The 23,535-nt window shown below is 38.2% G+C and overlaps 1 protein-coding gene across 5 annotated transcripts in view; it reads left to right on the top strand.

Annotated features, from left to right (window-relative positions):
* Positions 1-23,535, top strand: part of Nav3 (neuron navigator 3) — a 686,168-nt gene that overhangs the window by 143,098 nt on the left and 519,535 nt on the right. The window lies entirely within an intron of this gene.

Genomic DNA, 23,535 nt, shown 5'->3' with positions numbered 1-23,535 from the left:
GATGAAAACATTTTTTAAAATTAATTATCATGTATGTATGTGTGTGTGTGTTGTGCATGCATGTACGCGTGGCAGCACACATGACTTGGTGCACATGTGGGCATGAGAGAACAACTTTAAGGAGCCGGTTCTCTCCATCAGAGACTTCAGGGGTCGGGCTCAGGTTGTCAGAGACTAGTAAACATTTTTATAACTATTTGTGATTATTAATTGATTGTATTATGCAAAATCCCCAGTGGCTCGCCTGGAGACAGCTGAAACAAACCCAGGCATTAGCATAAGTTAATCAAGAAAGCGAACATGAGATCGGTGAAAGTTTGGAGGAAGATCGGGGGTGACGTTGCCTTTATAAAGAACACAGGGTGATTACAGAAGTGCACAGTGGTCTGTGCACATACGAGAAGGAAAGAAGAAAGGGCATGTTACACAATTGTCCAGAGGGAGTGGGTGGGGAGAGAGAAGGCCAAGTTAAACTGACTCTGGAGGGCATAGTGGAGTGGACAAGGTCAGGTTAAATGGACTGTGGAGTCTGGAGAGGAAAGCAAGAAAGTAGCCCCTGGATTGGAAAGTAAGAAGTCAATTCTAATCCAAATCTATTCTGAAATAATTAGAATTGTCATGCTTTGTGGGAGATTATACTTAACATGAGGACAGAACATTCCAGAAATGTCAGTGAGGAAACAGTCTGTCAAAAGTGGGCTATCTTGAAGCAGAGCTCTGTGAGGCTTCAGTGGACCTCCCTGCAATTGGAGTACATCTTCACATGGCCCCTGAGTGATGGAAGGTGAAGACACACGGAGCCTGACAGAGCTGAATTTGGAGAAGTGCCTTCGGTTATTATGCTGCATGATGGTACTTTAGAGGCTAACATTGAGAGTCGTGTAGAAAACGGCAGGCGCTTGTATGCTCAGGGACACAGTTGATGAGATGTTTGGCAGTGGAATGGATTTGAAAGGCACAACCCTTCAGCCATGTTGTTGTGCCTGAGAGCAGCTGAAAGTAGTCCACATCCCTTCCTGTAACACATACAGATGCTGTGTGGAACTTGGGCAGTGGGCTAGAAATTTGGCTGTGTGGCGGTCAGAATTAATTACTAGGTGTGCATCTGAGGGGTTGGTTCGTAGCATCATTTTCTCCCTGCTAGCTCATTTTGTGCAGTGGGAAAATAATAACTTATAAATGAATACGAGCAACTGAGTGTGAAATAAGCCAAGACCTTGACATATGGAAAGTCTGCCAGCATATTGATTTATTAGAAGAGATTTCTCAGCTTAGGCACTAATATTTTCTTATAACAAATATTGATCTCTTGTAGAATTGTTTCAGGAGACATCTGAATCTTGGTAGTTCTACACAGTGAGGAATTGGTGCTGTGGCTTCAGGTCAGGTGGAGGAAGGGTTGCTGTCGGTCACTCCACTAGCATTGCACAAGTCTTTGGTTGCCCTCAAATGCTAGTTCATTTCAGGTCAATAGAAGATTCATTTAGGGATCTACACAAAGTTTCTGCTCCATCTCTATCCTGAAGGATCTAAGAAAGTCTTGATTGTCTTCTCCATGGTAAGTGTGAGAGTTTTAAGAAACTTGTAGCAGCTGGTCTAAGTGGTCACTCTGTGAGAGACAAGGCATGTGAGCTACCTGTTACAATTCCCTGCAAGGCGACTGACCCAGATTTTTTTTCTATCTCAGTGCCACTACAGAGGTTAGGAGCTGCTAAACTTGGTGGCACTGGAAGAGTAACTTTGGGGTTATTCATTTGGTCATTTGTTAAAATGTTCTAGATATAGGCCTTTTGAGGATATACATTCTTCATGTGAAGAATTCTGAAAGACAGAGCCTTGATGGAGTACCTAATATTACATAGCTAGGTCATTTATCTTGCCCATCACTTTATGTTTGACTAGATGAAGCCAAATATACTCAGGGAGCATCAGTGATTAGCTGCTACCAAGGGCTTCAGGAAGGGAGGTGCGTTGAGATGAAATTGTAACTGGGGTGATAGCGGTTGCTAGGGGATTGCTGAATCCATTCCACGGCAAGAACAAAGAATTGAACGACGGAAACCGAGAGAACAAGCTGCAGAGAAAGGGAAAGCTCTATACATTTGGGATTGCAGAAGCCTAAGGCTAGGAGTTGGCTGAATGCCAATCTTGTACCTTCCTACTGCTTTCCACAGTCTTCTGGGAATAAGAAACTCTCATCAGAGTGGGGCTGAGTTGGCTTTCCCTGCCTATCTATGTTCCTCTAATACAACTTCAGAGTCTGTTTTAAGAGCATTACAACCGAGTGTCTATTAACAATGACTAAGGCTAACAAGTTATATTTTTGGATACACAGAAATATCTGTAGTAGCAGGGAATAGCTCCTCTACCCTTCAAGTCATACACGTGATCTGACCTGGCAAGGTGTGTATGCGCACACACAAATATACACAAATGCACACACTCATCATATATATCATGTGTAAACATTATATATGATATATTACATATTGTATATATAAATGCTTATATGTAAATAACATGTTATTTGTATGTATATAAATAATATACAATATATAAATGATTAAATGATACAATAAGTCATGAAATACAAAAGCTGTCCTTTTGACCCTCAATAGCTAGGATACTGAGTTGGTCACTGTAAAGGGATTTGTTTCTTGTTTTTATATTAATTTTAGAAAGTTGTACCCTGTTTTTTATTTCCTTTCTAAAAACTTTGTCATAAGAACCTGTGTAGAATAACAATTACACTTAATAAGTAAGATTAGCAAAATCTGATACTCAATGTGTCTTATTCTGGAAAATCATGTTTTTGAGGTGAAATTATTTTCTCTAGTCATGGTTTTTAAGTGATATTTATTAATCTTCCTCATGCACATGGCTGCATACAATGGGAATGATTTTCTGTTCAATATTGCAATAGATTACATAATTTCTGTTCAACATGTGGTGTGTTTTAAGACACCACTGGGATGCTCTTTTAAAATATTAGGCCTATAAACAGAATAATCTTTCAACTTGAGCCAAAGCGTTTGCATCTGAGAAACAACTACTTTGTTGTTTATTGACTTTATTTCTTTCTGTCTGTTCCTGGTAATGGACAAGCTTGGGGAGAATGATAATGATTCCAGGGTTGCGGAAGAAGCTTGCTGAAAGCTTGTGGGCTTATGTCCAGTTTGCATGCTTTAGACAGTCTTTTGAATTTCTGATTGTAGGGAGATACTAGAAATATTTAAATTTGGAGGTCATTATTTTGGTTTAAAGAGAAAAGTGAAGGCGATCACTCCTTTAATCACTTACCAAAAAAGAGCATGCTGGGTAGAGTTCAAGTTCAAATGACTGTAAATTCAGAGGGAACCATAAAATCATGTGTCCCGCTGTGCTTCTTGGTTTCCTTGGGGTTTTCCTACAGAATATTATCCTCAAGATAATGCTTTATTTTGTCAACTTGACACTAAAGTCACCTGGGAAGAGAGTCTTGATTTGAGATTGTTTAACTAGGGCAAACTGATTATGTTAATTGAGGTGTGAAGACCCACCCACTGTGGGCAGCACCATTCCCTAGGTTTAGGTCCTGTGCAGAATAAAAACAGGAGGAAGTGAGCTGAGCACAAGGGTACATGCATTCTTTCTCTCCATGCTCTTCTTTGTGGATGTGACCACGTGTTCATCTTCCTGGTAGTGATGAACTAGAATCTGGTCTTGTAAGTTAATGTGAACTCTTTCTTCCTTGAGTCTCTTTTCTCGGGATGTTTTATGACAGCAATGGGAAATGAGGCTAGAACACCCACTGTTTTGATTTTGAGACACTTTACCTAAAAAATTGTTCTTAGGAGTTAAGAAAAATGTATTGACTATTTAAAAACAGGTTTTTCATATGTTCCCATACAATCACACATACATACAACTCTGTTATATACACAGAAAAGTTGAAAAAAGTATGACAAAGTGACATTTAGACTGCATGCAAACAGTGCATGCGCATCGTAGAAGTTGGCATAGAAGATGTTTCTGATTGGCATGTGGAATGTGGTATAGAAGAGAAAGCAGATTTGGACTGCAGTTTTTCAGGATGGGGCTCTAAAGGAGAGGAATGTCTCTTTTGCATCTGTTTGTGTGCAGGATGGCATTTTCACGCGCTGTCCTTAGTACTCGGCAGCTTCTTCTCAGCAGATGCTTACTCGGCAGCTTCTTCTCAGCAGATGCTTCCTAATTCACCTAGCCAAGAATCTTGATGGGATGTGTGTTAAACACCTAACAAGACACATAGCCTGGCAGCTTTAGTGGGACAGCAGCGAATTCAGGAAAAACATACTCATGTTAAAGGAACAGGAAGAATGAGTATTTGGTGAGCAGGTGACATTTTGTTTCAAAACATCAAATTCACCAGGAGTAAGTGAAGTAAACTCATAAATGATGTAAAATATTCTAGTAGCAGTTCTAATACAAGGCAAGGGGCATCCCTAGGGTCTGTCTGAGGTAAGTTTCTGTGGGGAGTAGATTCTGGGTCTTTCCTACACTGCTCTGTACCATCATTCCAATAGAACATAATTTGGAATGCGGAATAAAAGACTGTTTTTGCCCCCTCTTTTTCCCTTTTGTTTTTTAGACAATAAAGATTACCTGTTCAAATTGTATGAAATATTTTCATAGGTACCCAATTCATTTAGGAGAGGTTATTGTTAAAAATCAGCAAAGTGGTACTTATTTTAAGAGGAACATTGGAAGAGAAACAAAAGACTTTGTATCCCATTCTCCTTATACATATAGCTATGACTTCCAGATAGCTGATACATTCTCAACAATAATGCTATCTTTCAAAAATGTAGTTTCATCTGAGATAAAGTCTAAAGAATGTCTTTAAAAATCTTTCTGAAAAATAAGGAAGGTTCAGTCTTCATACTCATGTATAACTGAATACATATAAAATTCTCTTTAGGGTCATGTTTGATTTAAAGTGGGATTTGTATGCTTAAGGCCAGGAATTCCAGTTTATCATAGGGAGACGTTTAGAAAGCCTATCAATCTGATATTTAACCATTAAAGACTTCAGCTTCAGTGTTTCTGCTTCTGACTTGCTGGCGTCTGTGGAAAGTCCCCTATGGGAAACCTGCACACTTACCTAGAAAGTGTGTTTCTGTAATTATAGTACATTGTCACCTTCAAGTGCTCTCCCTGCTTTAGCACAGGACTGAGGATTGCTTGAAGGTGTGGATGGCAGTATGGTGGCTGATATTTATGGCCAGGATCTGCTAAAAGCTAAAGTGGATGTGTAGTATTTGACAATCTCTCACATGGTTAGTTACAAATTACCAGTGTTGTGTCGTCGAGCAAGAGAAGATATGGCACTCAGGTAATCCAGTATGAACTGGTTCTCGAACAGGATAGGCAACCTTTATTCAGTATCATTATTGTATTGATTATTTATTTGAAAATTTATTTTGAGAATGTGTCTTATTATATTACCCTGGCTTTCCTGGAATTCTCTGTTAGATAGGCTGGTGTTGAATTTATAAAGATCCACATGTCTGTCTGAATATCAGGATTAAAGGCATTTGCTCCCATACCCAGCTGTTTTTTTTTTAAATTTCCATGATACAAAAATATTTAATAATTTTTCTACTAAAATTGGAAAGTTGAAGGGCAACCCAAAATTTCATGTTTTAAGATTGCTGGGAAGATATTTTGTGGTTGTCAGTTATGCAAATAGTTGGCCCAGCTTGCTAACTTTTGATGTCTGATTTGACCTGAAGTTATTAGTGTGTTACGTCTGGCTTGAAGGACTCTTTTGAACCGAAGAGGAGTCTGCCTCAATCTCAAGGGAGCTAATCCTCAGGATTCTGAGTTCTCTGAAGCTTTCTATTTGTTCTTCGGTACTTTATCCAGCTGACTGTGATGCTTCTTAACCCCAGGCCGTTACAACTGAAGACTGTGGAAGATGTGCCTGGAACGGTCTCGATTAGTTTGTCTCTTGTAAGGTCCTGGGGTCCCCACAGGCTATCTGAAGACAATCCATGTGCCTGCGCTACTTTTTCATTCATAGAGACATCTCATGGTGCTGCATCTTGTAGGGGCATCCGTTTTCAGTCCTTGTGCTTGCCTTTTCTCCTGGTCCCTTCTCCAAGTCTGGGAACTGTAACTCTGGCTGAAACCTGGGCATGTCAGATATGTTTCACTTGGACGTTTAAGGAAGCAAGACAAAGATAACAGTCTCTTCTCATAATAAGAACTGTAATAGATGAGATAGATGAGCAGGTGGTTTCCATGTGAGTAAATATCATCTTCATATTCTTTCTACATAGAACACACACACACACATATATATACACATGTATATATATTATTACATGTTTTATATAACATAGAGCAATATAAACCAGTAAGTGCCAAAGCTCTCAAGGTTTACAAAATAAATAGAATTCCTGTTTCATACATTTTAAAAGATAGTACAGCACAGCAAACAGTGAAAGACTACAAGAGTCAGAATGACTGAAGGACATATTCTTTCTAATACATTCTAGGTGTGTGAGCATGAACACATGTACAGATCTCTCAAATGTCATCCTGAAAATAGACATCCGTGGTAATGGGTGATGTGACTCTGGCCTTGGTTGTTGGTCCCTGATGGCTTATTTGGTGAATGAATGTGGGATGGAGATGAATGGTAACTGTGGGAAACAGCTTGCTCCTATTCATTCTGTATGAGTCAAATGAGTTCAAGTCGGGAGTCTGTCTGTCAGCAGGATCTGTGCCGAGGACCGGAGGCGAAATGCAACTTGCCATCAGAACGAAGAACTGCTGTTGTTCTTCTTGCTGTCATATTCCTGTCAGCTGCTAAACAAATGAGAAGTTGGTAGACTGCACTCAGGAACGGAAGACCGGATTGGCCGTGACAGCTTAGCCAGGAGGCCTTCTTGAGGCTGTGTAGAAAATCAAGATAGAAGAATACATTTTGATTTCTCTCCTTCTTTTTAGCAGAGCTTGGGGAAAGACTCTTTGTTGCAAACATTCACCTTCGAAGCTATTTCTCACTAATAGCTATGTTTTTCATTTTGAAATACTGAATATTTTATTTGAAAACGCCCCAGATTATTTAAAGTGGTGAAGGAAAAATACATAAATTCACTTTGCGAATTGATGTCATCCACACAGAAGGTTTTGTTTGTGAAAAATTGCCTGCAACATTATTTTATATGCCTATCAGGCATTTTGAAATTCATTTTTTGACCAGATGTAAATCTATGTGAGGTTGAAAATATCTTTAAGAAAATCAATATGTATCACTATATACACATGTATTGGCACATTCTTTTATGTGTTAAGAGCTGGTCTTCATTTTATACAACTTTTATTTCACAAAGAGAGAAATTGAAGCTTTAATACGCATTGATTGATGATACTTGAAATTGAATGGTATGAGGCAGGGTTGTTTGGTATGAACTTCAGGAAGAAATTTCCTGATGAATATTATCTGTCATATAGAACACTGAGCAGCTAGAGGCAGAACTCATACCTGAATTTTGTCAGTGACTGAATTTGTCTGATTCACTGGCCTGTTGAAAAAGTGGTTGATCCAAACGATAATGAATGCCAGAAGCTTGACCTTGTAACGAAGCCTCTTGAACACCAGATACTTGTAATTATAAACCATGGGACCCCAGATAACAGGACATCTGCTGTCTCCCATGCCAGCAAATGGAAGCTGTCTAGGGACCCTGTCAACACACATTGTCATTTGTGAATTAGATGATCATGTTGGTGACCTGGTTGCAAGTTGAGTTTAACCTCATGGTAGGCGATATGACATGACTTATGTAGAAATACCCTCAAGTAGAGGAAAACATTCAAGGAGTATGGAAATAATGGATGTGCTGAATTTTTAGGCTTGCCAAGGGAACTTTTGTTCTTGTGTTTGCCCATGTCAAAAGCTGGGGCAAGAGCATGGTGCTATGTCTCCTTGCTACTGACTGTGTTCTATCAGCACTTCTCAAAGTGTACTTGGTAGAGCAGCAAGCTCTGGCATCCCTGAAAACATATGAAGATGCAGATTCTCAGGGACCCTACCAGGTCCACTGATGTAGAGACCCTGGCATTGGTTCCCAGTGATCTATTTTGACCATGGTCTCCATGGTACCCTGATGCATTGAAAGGAAAATTTGAGGTTCACTGTGTTGTATAGTACTACTCTACTAGGATACCATGGCTGCGACATGCAGGAAATTTCTATTTGGTGGAGGCTGATGAAATATGCGACATGAAATTCTGAAAGAGTTATTAGAATAGTATTTAATTAAGAACAATAGGACACTGGCATAAGACTAATCCATAACAGTCATCAAGACAGTTTCACATGGCTCTTTATATGTATACTATATCCACATATTGCACTCTATAAAATTTTGGTAAGTTACAGTCATTTGTAGTACATAAGATATGAGACATATTTAGCATAGGTCTTAAAAAGATGATGCCATGCAAGATGTTTTAATTCTGTCCATGATTTTCCCCTTCCCACTTCAATTTAAGCATCAACAGTATATGTTGTAACCTGTGTAAATCTTGGAGGAATTCTCTAGGCTGGCTATTGTTATGTCCTACTATAAAAGGCTTTTGATTGTGTTATAATGAAGCACCTCTTTCTTAGAGACCTTGGTTTGCTGCATGTCTTTAGCTGTATCCACAGAACAGGGTATTTTAGAGCAGACTGTTCAACTGTTCATTTAGTTTATCACGAAATGCTTAACCACACAACCAGTATTTAGAAAACATTGAGGTAGTGGTGATCGTTGGACCAGAAGTGAATAAAAAATGTTTCAATGTTGAATTTTCCTCATCTATATCAATCATACTGGCATTGTTTATCAATTAGTAACTAGTAAGGAGTAGGTGGTTAGTGTTTTACAGGGAAATATATGTCCAAGAGCTTACCCAGATTCTTTTAAAAGAAATGGAGAAGGAAGTTCTCATTTGATGAATAATGGCATCAGTAGTTATTGAGGGTCTATTGTGGGATGAGTTCTTAACTGATCACATTTTAGATATTTTTAAAACTAATCTATGGTTGAAAGATGGCGTTTGAATCATGGTCTTTGTGTTGGTGGAATTCATATGATGGTGGGAACACACAAAGTAAAGGTCAATATAACCATTAAAATCCTTAAAAGTATCACATTCCCACTCTCTTGGGGCTGCTCTGACAAAACATTTGGCTGTCTTATTATAGGAAAAATAAAATTATTTCTCATGTATCTGGAGGCTGGAAAGTTGTAGTTTGATGACGTTGCATTCATTGTTCATAGATATGCCTTCTTGCTGTGCTCTCATAGGTTTGATAAATCCAACTTCCAAATTAAAAAAAAAAAAACACCACTTCAGGGCAAAAAACCTGGCACCTTTTCTGTGAGTATACTGATTCCCTTCACGAGAGACTACATGATTTAATCCCCAAAGACACTGCCACCTACTACTACTGGATTGTTACAGTATGAATTTTGCAAGGCCACAGAATTCAAACAGACATACATTCAGACATGAAGTATGATAGGTTCAGTTGGTTCCCCCAGCCCCACTGTTTTATCAAATGGACATGAGAAGCCAAATTGTGGAGTGAGAAACTTGGTGAACAGTGACAGGTGCCTTTAGTTGACGTTAAAAAAAAGCTGAAAATGCAGAGCACATCTCAGGAAGATAGACTTATAGACTTATAGAAACAGTAACAGCTTTGGGACATATTCCCAGTGTAGAGGGAGTGAATGTCATAATGGTGATTTCCTAGCTACCAACTGTTTCAGGACACCAGTCTCTAGTCTTTATATCTAGTAAAGGTTACACAGTCAGATAAGGTCATGGCCTTTTCAATCATCCTGAAGAATTCATTCCTCATTATCTATTACACTGCCCGTTGAGGCACTGCAGTACTCTTGGGATCATTTCATACATAGAGAAAACCCATATGTAGAGAAAATCACTTTTTTAGGATCTTGCAATTCTGAAGTATCAGAACCAGTTGGACTAAATGGTGTATGGATTTTACTCCAAACCTGCGCCATACTTTCTCAAATACTTGCCAGGGAAAACTCTTTTAACTTCAGTGGTGCCAAACGTAGGCTAGTATTTTGTGTGTAAATTCTCCATATTCACATGGGCAAGATGCATTATTCTCTTTGGCGGTACAGCTGTGAGGGCCACTCGAGTGCAGCTTTTAAAGCTAATTGATTCTGGCAGGCTCTTTAAGAGGTAGCATTGTGTGTGTACCGGAGGACTGATAATAGAGGACATTAGCGATTTTCAGGACCAATTTAAGGGTGTTCTGCTCTGGGAGAAAGAGCCATGTAATGTCAGTTCAGTGCTCCTCCTATCCCCTCATTCAAACTTCAATTCTTTGAAAGGATGTTAGACATGGACAGAAGGAGATGTGATTCAAACTTCAAAAGATGCTTTCCATAAACTAGAAGGGATGTGGCAACCGTGAGAGATTGGAGGCTGGGAAGGAGTTATGTGGATGGAGACTGTGTGAGGGCACAACAAAGTGATAATATATGATATACTTAATAGGTAGATATTGTTTTCAGGAAAACTGTCACTATGTATAATGAACACATGCCAATAAGTATTTTAAAATTTTATTTATTTTTTATGTTTTTAAACATAAAGCAAAGAAAACCAACCCATGAATCACAATCCCAGAGAACCTAGATGACAATGAGGACCCTAAGAGAGACATACATAGATCTAATCTACATAGGAAGTAGAAAAAGACAAGATCTAAGTATATTGGGAGCATGGGGACCTTGGCAAGGGTTGAAGAGGAGGGGAGGGGGGGAGGGGAGCAGAGAAAAATGTAGAATTCAATAAAATTCAATAAAAATTATAAATTTTTATTTATTTATTCTTCTCTCTTAGAGTACATCCCAACTGCAGCCTCCCATCCAACTCCTCCCAGTCTCTCCACAAGATCTATTGCTCCTCTGTTTCCCTACAGAAAAGAGAGGCATCACAATGATATAAACCAAACAAAACAAGATGCAATAAGACTAGGCACAGACCTTCATAGCAAGGCTGGACAAAACAACCTAATAAGAGGAAAAGGGTCCCATGAGCAGGCAAAAGAGTCAGAGACATTCCCATTCCCATTGTTAGGAGTCCAACAAAAATCTCCAAGCTGAAGAACCACAACATGTATGCAGGGGGTCTGGTATAGACACATGCAAGCTCGTGATTCCCGCTTCAGTCTCTGTGAGCCCTCATGAGCCCTGCTTAGTTGATTCTGTGGGCCACATTTTCCTGGTGTCCTCATTTTTAAAAAGAATATTTCCTATATTTTCTTTTAAGTACCTCCTTATATAAATATCCACATAATAATTTTTCCTAAAGTTTAGTGCCATGAAACCTACCTCTCAGATGAGCTTGCTTTCAGAGAAAGGGCGTAATTAAAACATCCCACAAATTTAGCTAAGTGATAAATTTGGTTTCAACTGGGAAACAGTTCTAAAGTATTTTCCAAAGGCTCTCATTTCCTTCCTTAAAATGGTTTTTGATCTATTTTTGAAGACATTTTTGTTTTAACAGCTCTTGAAATGGTTAAAATGATCTTATAAAACTTTTCAAATTTATTCTTTTTTAGCATTATATTGATTATGTATTGCACATAGTAAAAATATAATACTAGACATGAGGGATAAGAACTGTGTGTATAGAGAGGCGTTTGGATGAGTTCATTGAGTTTCATCATGAGGGAGGGAATCCTACTCAAATCAAAACTGTGAACTTTTTTCTTCTTGACACTGTCAGTATATGCATCATATGAAATTTCTCAAATTATTACCACAAGAATGAAGTACAAGAATGAAGATGACAATGACTTAAGTTCTTGACATACCTGTCAATTCTAGGTTCTATGACATTGACAATGAGGTTGCCATTTTCCTTGTCAGATTTGTAGTCATTGTGAAATACATAGTAGTATTTCTTTCTTCTCCAGTACATAAGCTATGTCTCGAAATTGCAGTTTCAAACTTGAAAAGCAATTGTGAGTTTACCTTGGAGATGCATACGCAAAAATGCATGTGGCTGTGTAATGTGTGTAAGAGAGCTTCAGGCAACCTATTGTCTCCATACCTGCTTCTCGCATTCGTAGCTTTCCAAGTGTTTCTTTGCATTTAACCAATAACTTACCATCAAGTAGATCACAATTTCATGAATTCACATTCTGCCTTCTTAAGTCAAGTCAAAGAATCCTGTAAATTAATGTTTTCAGGTATGCTACAGTGAGATATTCATTAAAGATGTGGCAGAATCATGGTCACACATTCTAAAAAATGGGGGGCACTAACTTTGTCATAGTCTTCTTGTCAAGAACAATCTATGGATAACATTGTCTCTGTTACATTGTTTTACATTAAAGAAACGCAGCACGGGAAAGTCATTGGCTTCATAGAACAAATCTAGCAATTAAGTGTAGTATTGTGAGAATGTATTTCTGTCTGATTCCTTCTGATTGTAAGGACTGTGTATTTGTTGCTTTGCTGTTTTCTTGGGTCATACTCCTGTAACTGATTTTGATACCAGAAGTCTTCAGGAAGTTTCCAGGGAGGACTTGTAAAAGTTGATTTTGGCTATCGTTCATCTTTTTGTTCTACTTTGCAAAAATTTCTTCCTCAGTTTCTTAGGGCATTTTAGGGCTCACTGGAAAGTACAGTGCTTGTTTTTGACAAGTACAAATTTAGAAAGCTTCAGATTGGAGAGGAATCAGTTCAGTAACAGAGCTGTGATGTCCGTTCATTCATGTGACCAAAGAGAAAAATCTTACCTGTGCTACCCTAGACATACTGTACTACAAGTGAGGAGAGTTTCCTTTCTCGTGGAGTTAATTGTTTATTAGTAGAAATATATGATAAGTTAATAATTACACAAATGCAATTATTAGAATTAGCTTAAATGCCACAAGGGTATTAGTGTGCAAAAGGAGGACTTAGCACCCTGAGAATGAGTAGTGATTGGTTAAATCAAGGGAGTAACATAAGCCACGAACTACAGAGAGATTGCAAAATGATTATGTGGGAGTTGTATCTTAATGACCTGGGGCTGTTAGATATTTTCAGTCTGGGACTGGGATAACCAAATCCTATCCTGTAAGTGGAGACTTCTCATTTGTTTCCTTGCTGCCCAGATCCAAATAATCACACAGAAACTATATTAACTAAAACATTGCTTAGCCAACAATTCAGGTGTATTTCTAGATAACTCTTACATCTTGAATTAACCAGTTTTTAATAATCTGTGAATCACCACAAGGCTGTGTATTCTTACCCATAACAAATTCTCTAAACCATACGCAGTATAAAGTCTGTAAACAAAAGTAGCAGTATGTATTGCTCCTGAAATTTGAAGTGACTAATTGCTATGTAAGCACCCCACCCTTAGCGATAAGTGAGTATACTATTTATCTCCCTTGATTATGAGGTTTAGTTTCTACTACATAGTTACACCCAAATAAAGGATGTAAATCATTTTACAATCTAGTCTTATATTAAAATTCCACCTCTATCATACTCTTTTTATAAAACAAAACAGGCAACAAACAAACACAACACAACAGTAAGGCCAACCCAGATTAGAGACAGAGGGAATTAGACTTCGCCTCTCATTTTGAGAGGTGACAGGTATATTGCAAAGACCACACAGGCAAAATAAATGTGGCTATCAACATGTTGGGAAATCATAGGCTTCCATCTGAACAAAAATGATTGGATACTCTTTGAACCCGAGGACTGCAATTTGCTCATGAAGTTTAGTTTGTCAGCTTAGTATTATTGTAAGAAGCTGCTTGGCCACTTGCTCGTTTACCAGCTACCCAGACTCCTGAAATAACCACACAGAAACTGTATTAATTAAATCACTGCTTGGCCCACTAGCTCTACCTGCTTATTGGCTAACTCTTACATCTTAATCCAACCCATTTCATGTGTATCGCTACGTGGCTGTGGCTTACTGGGTAAAGTTCTGGCATTTGTCTTCAGTAGGGCTACATGGCTTCTCACGATTCTGCTTTCTTCCTCCCAGCATTCAGGCTAGTCTTCCCTGCCTACCTCTGTTCTGCCCTGCCATAGGTGCAAAGACAGTTTCTTTATTAATCAGTGGCAATCACAGCATACAGAGGGGACTCCACATTATAGTATGGTTTGACACTTCTGCTTTTTTCATATAGTAGGAGTTGACAAACATAGATATGTGTTTTTCTTTGTTATCTCTGCGTTCGTGCATGCATATGACATGTATATGAACACATACATGTACATATGCATATGTACACATACGTATGCACATGGAAGCCAGAGAAAAACCTGTTGCAGTATATTGAATAGTGGCTGCCCATTTGTTTTGGAAGCAAGTTTTTTCCTGGCACTTACCAAGTAGGCTAGGCTGGCCAGCCAGTGAGCCCCAGTTGTCCTTGCCTTTGTAGTGGGGTTAGGTGTGTATACCATCACACATTTTTAAAATGTTTTTAATTTTACAAGGCATCACATTACACATCATTCTCCCCACTCCTGCCACTTTTCTCACAATCAGACATAACAATGATTTACTTAGTCTCTAAACTTCTATTGGTCAATTTTATATGATTTCTGCAAGCACCAATTTAAAAGTCTATTAAAATAGAGATCTTAAAAGCTACCTGCTCTGCTGCATTCAATTCTTCTGTGTTCAACAAACAACAGCAATGAGAACAGAGCTTAGGGTTATATATATATATATATATGTATATATATTATATATATATTATATATATATATATAATCAGAATCCATTCCATTACTCTAAGGACTTCATGTTAAACCTCATAGCAGCAAGAAAACCAGCATTTTGATACCCACTGCATTGTGTATTGAGGATGTAATTAGTCATACAATAGATGTACAGTGAGAGTTTTTTTAAATATTTATTTATTATGTATACAATATTCTATTTGTGTGTATGTCTGCAGACCAGAAGAGGGCAGGAAACCTCGTTACAGATGGTTATGAGCCACCATGTAGTTGCTGGGAATTGAACTCAGGACCTTTGGAAGAGCAGGCAATGCTCTTAACCACTGAGTCATCTCTCCAGCCCTACAGTGAGAGTTTTATGAGATTTTTTCAGTATGGAAGAATGGTTGAACATAAATCAAATAATCACACAAATGAGAATTTTAAAGTAAGTAATGAGGAAGGCAATAAGGAGAACAAAGGGAGTTTAACAAAGTAATACAAGTGCCTTGTGCCAGGCAGAGACACTTTTATCAGTAGACATATGATGACTCACACCCCTGGTGATTTGTACAGCTCTGACTTGGGTCAGTCGCCATAGTGGCTTGAGCATGCCCTAAACACTTGTAAGCCTCTAGCTATGTTAAATTTGGAATAAAATAAATGAAGTCTATATGATGGTGAATAGAAGAATTCATTTGAAGAATTTGATTTTACTATCTTTAATTTTAATATATAGATAGGCTAAAGAATCATAAAGATGTCTTGAAAACAATATTCTTTTTAGCAATTTCTGTTGCTTGTATATAAATACGTGCACTTTTTTCCATCTGCGGAATAAAATCAATGTGCCCTTCTGATCTTATAAGTTAGAAAGTTAGGGATGTATTCCATGGAAATAATGAGGGAAGATTTTCTCTTTTCTGTTTGGTAAAACTACTTGGGGATATTCCACAAAGATGGTGTGTACATTTTAGAAATATTGTCCATAGAACCCACGTGGTAGAGAGAAAGAACCAAATCCTCCGAACTTCCTTCTGATTTCCACATGTGTTCTAGAGCATATACAGTACATTTAATATATTTTTAGAGTATAGGTTTTATATTTGATTTATAAAGAGGCAGTTTATAATTTTCTTTTTATCTGTCACTAACCTAGCCTCATTGCACAGTTGTCTTTAGTTTCTGAGTCTCAGTTTTTGTCATTGAGGGTAAACAATAATGGAATATAAACCGCAAGATTTTGAAGCTTGGCATTAACACCTTGTATTTACCCTGTCATAGAATTTTGGTCAATATGATATTATTGTTAGCTTAAGCCAGAGCCTTCCTTTCTCAAATACAGCCAGTTTCCATTAACAACTGATTGAAACGTGATACAGGTGCTTGAGGTCAGGGTCAGAGCATACTAGTGTTTAATATGTGAATCAAACTGTTGTGGTCTTCTCAGTGTTCATTTGATCATTTATAATCTCATGGTTAATCAATGTATTCTGTTCCATAATAATAACTTAAAAATAATACACATAAAGGCCCCATGATTGTTTATGATGTTGAACATGGAGCAAGGCTTGCTATAACATGGAACTGTTGACTGCATTCTGCATTCAGAATCTCCTTTGCCCATGACACCATCTTTTCTTACCTGTGTTACCAACCTACACTGCACATGAAAAAGCAAGTTATCCTATCAATATTTTAAGCAAAGTCAAAAGAAGCAAGTATAAATTTGGAAATCTTTTTTTTAATAAAATTACACAAAAGCGTGCTATAACATAATTCATTTCTGCCTCTCTGAAAACAGAATAACTCACTTTTCATAGTGCCAGATCATGCTTTGTAAGGTCACTCCTCTTTTTTCTCAATCCCTGGCGTGTCTTCTCTGTGTCATCACTGCTCTGTTGAGATGGACGCCTGTTGTCTTCTAATCTAGAACCCACATCTAGTTTAGCAAAAAATTTGATGAAAAGATGATAGAAATCAAAATCAAAATAAAAAATCAAATTGTTATTTTCTTGGATTAATAACAGGAATTTAATTTTGAATTTATGTTAATTTATTTGTGCTACCTGTTAAATATAAGGCAAGTTTCCTAAGAGTAATTATTAGCATAATATGAGCTATGAGGGTTAATATTGATTTCTTCTTTAATAATAACTTTCTATCATAGAAGCTTGAAGTTAAAAACAGTAATAGAAACTGAGGAAGAACCATATTGACTATGATTTGCGGAAAGTTATTCCTAATTATTTTGACTGTTTTTATGTCTTTCCCTGGTGCAAACATTGATGTTTAAAGCATACTTTGAATTCCATTTGCTTCCCATGGTCCTAGAGAAGATTGTCAACCTTAGAGTCATCTGGACCCAGTGGGAGAAATTTTCCCTTCTCTACCTGAGCATACCTCTGTATGTATGAAGATCCATCCTGGCTACTTCAATCTATTATTATTGTTGTTGTTATTATTATTATTATCATTATCATTGTTATTTATTGCTGTTTGACCTATGGAAGCAGGCAGTGGGGTTAGGATGATGGTACACTTCTAGATACCAGAGGGCAATTTTGTGCAGTTCATTCTCTTCTTCAGGGGGTGGAACTCAGGTCATGGGTTCATATGGCAAGCCCTTCCAACTGCTGGGCCATATCACTGACCCATGCATATTTCATACACATGCTAGCAACTCTACTTTGAGAGAAGATGGAGAGATACTTCCATGAACCCGCACATACATGCACTAAAGTGGACATGGATGAAGGTTAGCATCCCCCATCTCCTGGAACCCATTCATTAAAAAATGTCTGCCAGCCATCGTTTGTTCTTCACTCCCAGTGTTTCTCCTATTGCTCCTACGTAGGAGATGCCAGTACCATTATGTCAAGCACAACTGGCCCCAGGATGGAGTTTTTAGCAGGTTCCAACTTGGCTGCCAGTGTGGACTAGAATTGCTTTCTATAGAGCCAAGCTATTTTCCTGTAAAGAGCTTTAAAGGTAATATTGTAGACTGGCCAAGGTGAACCAGCTGTCTGGGTTTATCTCTACCCCCAGTCCCTGGTGAAGCCTTTGGCTAGTATCTATTGCCCTTGAAAAGGAGCACAGTGCAGTCACACTGAGAATTTCACTGAGTTTCCATCAAGGAGTCACACTGAGAATTTCACTGAGTTTCCATCAAGGAGCTGCCCAGACAGGCTGTGAAGTGGAAGGACCCAGCTGCTGAGGATGATAGTGCTGCCAGTGAGAGCTTTAGGGCTGAAGCCGGACACCTTGCCTGTCTTGTTCACTGTAGGATGCCTGGCTCCAGCACTGCATCAACTACAGTGGGTCCACAATGTAAATTTATTACTGAAAGCATGGGGCATGGAAACCATGAGCACTGAACGGCTTTGAGAAAGGCGTTAAATGCCGGACACTCTCTCCTCCACACTGCTGACTGATTTTAATAATCATTACAGTGATCTGTTCCAGAGACGATGACACAGACATTCATGTTTTCATATACGGATATTTTTGTTCCTATTTAGAACCCATAGCAACCCTACACAATAGTCTCATCCTCATGACTTAATTAGGACGTCAAGGATTCCAGAATCTAATCAATGTTCCCAACCCCACCGACCAATTAATAATAGGACTGGTATAAAAATCAGGCTTTCTTATTCTTCTCCTGAATGAAATGGCTTCTCCTTGATTCTAAAAATAATCACTTTTGAATCTCCAGCAGCAGATTCCTTAAACTTCCTTGTGGTAGTTAGTTGCGATCCATCTCAGGTGTTTGTGAGTTTCGTTGTTGTCCTACCTCCATTAGAACGTAATTTTCATGAGAAGACAATTGCTTTTGTTTACCCATTAGCATCTCAAGAGTAGCTGAGTGCACAGCAGGCAACGGTTAGAAGAATGAATAACCAAAGCCTCTCTCAACTTTTAACTCTGTCTATTGAACTAATGAGGTTCAGTCCTCCTTTGGCTGGGCTCATCGTCTGTTTATCCAGACAGCTGGATGCGATCCTGGATTCATTCGCGCTCAACATCCGTGATCAGACAGGGTTACTCTAGCTCCCTCCTTTCCACCACGTCACTCAGATACTTTTCATTTCCGCCTTTGCTCATCTAATCCTCCTCTGCCTTGGGTTTTATTGTCCTATGCTGTAGAAAGCATTTAGTGCAACGGTTCCTAAACTGAGAGAAATTTTTTCCCCCGGGTGAATTTTTGCAATATCCGTGGACATTGTGGATTGTCAAAATTGAGACTTCTGGCTGCAAAAATCAAGGGCTAACATTCTAGGGTTTACAGGATTGTTCCCAACACCAAACAGTGGCTTGGCCAAAGGGTCAATAGTGCTGCTGTTATGAAACACAGCATTTTTGAGAAAGCTGTCTATAATCCCATTCTGGTTTGTGTGCAGCCCAGTACTGGGACACTGTCCTCTATTAGCAGAACAAAAGCAATGTTCACAGCTTAGCATGGGAAGCTCCTTACATTCGGCCTCCTTCATCGTTTAGTTCTATCTCCAGCTTTTCTTCCAAAAGCACATACAATTCCAGCCTTAAATCAGGTCACATATTCTTAGAATTTAAGAATTTTCTTTTTCAGTTGTAGAGAAAGAAATGGTCCCCTAACCCTTTCCATTAATCTACAATTATGTCTATTTTGTGTCTTAATATAATCTTACATTTATTTTCTACTGAGTTTTTCTATGTCCTGATAGTCCTTTTACGTCTGTTTATTTCTTTTAAATGTAGGAGGTTCTATCATATGGTAAAGCTTCACACACACACACACACACACACACACACAACTCCCAAGTTTTTATGTAGGAGGCTCTCTGACATGGTAAAGTCACTCATACACACACGTCAAATATTTATAGTTTATTTTATAATAAAAAGTCTTTCTTTAGGGAGTGAGTGCAGTTTGAAACAAATTAGTTGGGAAGATCGGGTGATGACTCACTTGTAAAAGTGCTTGCCATACAAATATAAATGTCCCCAGAACCCGCCTAAAAGACTGGGTTCAGTCTTTCCATGTAATATCTCAGGGCTGAGGAGGTGGATCCCGGAGCTCACTGGCCACTTAGCCTAACCAAATCAGTTGAGTGATTTTGAGATCTTGTCTCAAAACAGCCATGAAAAGTTATTGAGGGGGATACTTTATGTTGATTCTGGCCTCTGTGTGTACACATGCATGCATATGCATGAATACATGTATGCCCATGTGTCCGCACACACACAGAGATGAACACTCATGTGCATAGACATATGCACCCAGCCATACAAACATGTACATATTTATACAAATACACAAGAGAAAATGAAGGTGTTGCTTAAGACAGTAGGTCTTACTGTATCTGCTTTCTTAACTCCAACAGATTTTTTAAAGCCCTACCATGTATTAGACACTAGATTAGATTCTTCTAATTATGATATAGGTTTCCTTTCATATGTAATAACTATGAAATGTTTAGAAGTACATGTTATGGGGGTGTATAGCGGATGAGGTAACCAGTTGTCTCAAACCTGCCCCCCCCCCCATTTCAGGAGGTCTAGGAGGCTCATGGCTGGTTACAGAACCTTCCTAACATTTAAAAATTCTGTGGAAATAAGCATTGTAGGTCCTTTGAGACATTTCTTGGGCAAATCAGTTAGAAAGTACTGGGGTAGCTAGAACAGGACCATGAGTGTAAAGATGTTATTACTTCCTTTTGTTTTTGCAAGCAATTTCTTAGATTTACTTGACCAGGCTTTTCTGTAACTGTGCTGATTGATTTCAAACAGTATTCTGATCGCTCCACATTTGACGAGTGATGTTTATGCTAGTCTGTCAGTGTGGGGTGTTTTGTAGCTCAATAAATGTTGTATGAAATATGGGAGTTAGAGTGACTCTCAGTGTTTTCTGCCTGTCTATACCTTGAGACAGCCTAGTTTGATTTGAAGTCATTAATATCTGTAAAGGAGTACATCACAGTTTAAAACTTTTTCCTTTTAACTTTTGAAGACTGAAGCAAAAAGAGCAATGTAGCTTGTTAATATGTCACTCTCTTATTCCTAAAATGAACAAAATGCTATGGGAAGAGGAGTAAGGATGAGATTGTCTTAAATTGTGCTGTGCTGGCCCTTGTCTGATTGCTTCCCCAGCAGAATTCTTCTTTGGACGTATCCATTCCCCTGTGATTATCACTGGCTATAATATTGAGTTATCTGCCTCAAATATTTTTATGGCTTGTGAAGTTATTTTAATGAGAAGAGTTTCCATTTACTGATTAGTAGCTATGGGCTTGCCCAAGGACATTGTGATAAGTTGCTTAGTATATCTTATATTATTTTTAAACAATCTTGGTTAGGTTCAAAAGATATTTGCATCTCAAATAGGTTGAAGAAATGCCCTTTTTAATGTTTGTGTCATTGAAAATAGAATTGAGATCATCTGAAGTCTGTCTGATTCTACAGCTTAGGTTGTAAGCTACTATCATCTCTAAAGAGCAAATGGTTTGCATGCCCTGGTAAGGAATTGAGCCATCTTTCATGATAGATGTTTCTTTATATAAATGAGTACCTATTCAGAAATATGCAAATATCTGAAAAACTTAATAAATAAAGTCTTATTACTTACTTGCTGAGCAACATAATTTGCAAGAGGGAAAATTTATGAACCCAAATAATTAAAAAACATACTCGATTATTTACTTGTTCTGACTTCCGGCAGACATTAAATAAAGCATGGAGCTCATACTCAACTTTTATGAAACTTCTTTCCTTTCTCAAATTCATATATTTTCCTTTTTTCTATCTTTCTTTTTTTAACTCTTGTATTGATTTTCCCTTTTCTCATTTTATTAGTTCTTTAAGAATTCCATAATGTATTTTGGAGATATTCATCCCCCCACCTTCTCAAAAATCCATCCCTTTCCCTACCCACCCAACTTTGGGTCTAAAGAAAATAACCCCTAAGTCCAATTTGTGCTGTCTGTTTATTCTTGGATATGTGGTCATCATCCGCTGGAGTGTGGTTGATCTTTCAGGGGCCACATCTTCGATAAAACTGGTTCTTCCTTTCCCGACAGTATTGCCAACAGCTCCTCAGTTCAGGGTGCGACTTTGTACAGCTGGGATTCGGTTCAGCTTGAGGTTGCATGGGTCTTGTGCATGCCATCACAGCTGTAATGACTTCTCCACAGTTAACCAGTTGTAACCAGAAAATACTGCTTATTTGTAGTGATTTACTGCCTTTGAGTCTTACACTCTTTGGCTCCTTCTTCCCCAGTTATCCATGGCAAGTTCCAGGTCAGTAAAAGACCCTACCTCAAGAAGCACGAAAGAAGTGCCTGAGCAACCACACCGGTGGAGACCATCTGACTTTCCCATACAAGGCCACACAATGATTGTAGCATTTGTCAGTGTTGACACAGCTTTATACCTTCCCGATGACCTCAGAGATAGGTGGAACTGTTGCGCTCTCTCTCTGTCTCTCTCTCTTTCTCTCTCTGTCTCTGCCTCTCTCTCTATGGCTCTCTCACCCCCACACCTGTCTTACTGAGCTGAAGATTGCATTCCCAGCTGGACACCGAAGAACATTAAAAGCATAAGTTCACACAAGGACTTGGATACACAAAACATCCCCAATGTGTTTTATAACAGGCCAAGTGTGAAAGCAACCCAAATGCCTAAACAGCAATGGGTGGAGGTCAATCCACCCATTCAAAGAGTATCATTTACTAAAAATATAATGTACTGATACATGGTAAACTAGGGATGGAGTTAGAAAGCCCAACATTGAATGAAATCAACCACTCAAAAAGAACCGCATATTGTAATTAACACAAGGTATGTAGCATAGACAAATTTATAGGAAAGGAAGTATGAATAGATTTATGGTAACTTACAAATTGAGATGGGATGAGAGATAAGGAAAAGCAACTAAGAAGTGTTGGAGACAATGAAAATGTTCTAAAATTGATCACAGTATTGCATATTCTGATTAGCTTCGTTCTCTCATTATGTCATATATATATGTACCAAAACATCACAATATAATACATAAATATGTATAAATCTAAAACATGCAAATTATATCAAGTCATCAGATTCAAAGTATGTTTCTCTTTCATTCTTCATTTGGTTATTTTTAAATGACATTTTGGTTGTCATAGACTGTCTTTTGAAACACGATTAAGAGGTGTCTTGCTGAATCTGTGTTTTCAGCTAGAAAATGTGTGCAGCTAGCATTTCTGAATAAATTCGCCTCACCTTTGAAAAGTAAACCCACCATTTGGTACAGTTACTGATAGCACTTAGACTTTGGAAGGAGTCTTCATGCTTACGTTTTGTATTAGTTTCTGTGCCCAAGGTGGCTTTATCACAAGGTGAAGCTAATAGAGGTGTTTGCCTCAGTTGCTATAGGATATGTGTCCAGAAAAGTATATTCCATAGCATTCAGTAACATTCAATAAATTCATAAATGTTTAAAACTAAGTCTGACAAAATGGCAGAAAACGAGCCCAAAATCAGAAGGAAGAAAAAAAGCTAAAGTCTAAATAATATTTTACAATATAGTGTTAAGTTTCTCTTCTAATTTTGCCTGAGGTTTTTACATACCTCTATTAGAATTGGCTTTGTGTCTTCTTCTCATTACTTAACTAGAGGTTGAGTGCATCCCTGGCAGAGTTTAATTGAAATGTACAGAGATTCGGGAAGAGAGAGGCAGAGTTTAGTTTCATTTCTTTACTTCTTTTGTAAATAAGCTTATTCATAAATATACATTGCAATCTGGAGTTGCTTTCTCGCTGTAAGAAGGCTG

This window comes from Chionomys nivalis, chromosome 25 (genome assembly GCF_950005125.1).
Source record: "Chionomys nivalis chromosome 25, mChiNiv1.1, whole genome shotgun sequence".
Taxonomy (NCBI): domain Eukaryota; kingdom Metazoa; phylum Chordata; class Mammalia; order Rodentia; family Cricetidae; genus Chionomys; species Chionomys nivalis.
The sequence above is the reverse complement of the archived record's forward strand: the minus strand, read 5'-3'. Positions and strand labels throughout refer to the sequence as shown.